The sequence below is a fragment of the Chiloscyllium plagiosum genome, chromosome 3, assembly GCF_004010195.1.
Source record: "Chiloscyllium plagiosum isolate BGI_BamShark_2017 chromosome 3, ASM401019v2, whole genome shotgun sequence".
Taxonomy (NCBI): domain Eukaryota; kingdom Metazoa; phylum Chordata; class Chondrichthyes; order Orectolobiformes; family Hemiscylliidae; genus Chiloscyllium; species Chiloscyllium plagiosum.
Genome location: NC_057712.1, coordinates 71,645,948 through 71,647,101, shown reverse-complemented (window position 1 = coordinate 71,647,101; position 1,154 = coordinate 71,645,948). Strand labels below are relative to the sequence as shown.

The 1,154-nt window shown below is 56.6% G+C and overlaps 1 protein-coding gene across 5 annotated transcripts in view; it reads right to left on the bottom strand.

Moving 5' to 3' along the window:
• Positions 1–1,154, bottom strand: part of tbc1d32 (TBC1 domain family, member 32) — a 251,277-nt gene that overhangs the window by 187,910 nt on the left and 62,213 nt on the right. The gene's annotated exons all lie outside the window — the stretch shown is intronic.

Here is a 1,154-nt window from a genome sequence, read left to right as displayed (position 1 = left end):
TTCTTGCGGTTGCAGGGGAAGCTGCCGGGTGTGGAGGTTGGGTTGGTGGGCAGTGTGGACCTGACGAGGGAGTCGCGGAGGGTGTGGTCTTTCCGGAATGCTGATAGGGGAGGGGAGGGAAATATATCCTTGGTGGTGGGGTCTGGGACGACGAAGTGACGAAGGATGATACGATGTAACTGGAGGTTAATGGGGTGGTAGGTGAGGACCAGTGGGGTTCTGTCCTGGTGGCGATTGGAGGCGCGGGGTTCAAGGGCGGAGGAGCGGAAAGTGGAGGAGATGCGGTGGTGATCATCGTCAACCATGTCTGAGGGGAAATTGCGGTCTTTGAAGGAGGCGGCCATCTGGGTTGTTCGGTATTGGAATTGGTCCTCCTGGGAGCAGATATGGCGGAGGCGAAGGAATTGGGAATATGGGATGGCGTTTTTAAAGGGGGCAGGGTGGGAGGTGGTGTAATCTAGGTAGCTGTGCGAGTCGGTCGGTTTATAGTAAATGTCCGTGTTGAGTCGGTCGCCCGAGATAGAAATGAAGAGATCTAGGAAGGGGAGGGAGGAGTCTGAGACGGTCCAGGTAAATTTGAGGTCGGCCTCAACCTGTCCACCCGTCTCACCCACTCCAACCTCTCACCCTCACAACGTGCAGCTCTCCACTCCCTCCGCTCCAACCTCAACCTCACGATCAAACCGGCAGACAAGGGAGGCGCAGTGGTTGTTTGGCACACCGATCTTTACATTACTGAGGCTAAATGCCAGCTCGCGGACACCTCCTCCTACTGCCCCCTTGACCATGACCCCACCTCCCACCACCAAACCATCATCGCCCAGACCATCCATAACCTCATCACCTAGGGGGATCTCCCATCCACCGCTTCCAACCTCAGTCGCACAACCCCGCACTGCCCGTTTTTACCTCCTGCCCAAAATCCACAAACCTGACTGCCCCGACCGACCTATTGTCTCAGCCTGCTCCTGCCACACTGAACTCATCTCTGCATACCTCGACACGGTCCTGTCCCCTTTAGTCCAAGAACTCCCCACCTACGTTCGGGACACCACCCACGCCCTCCACTTCCTCCATGATTTTCATTTCCCTGGCCCCCAAAGCTTTATCTTCACCATGGACATCCAGTCCCTGTACACCTCCATCCCCCATCA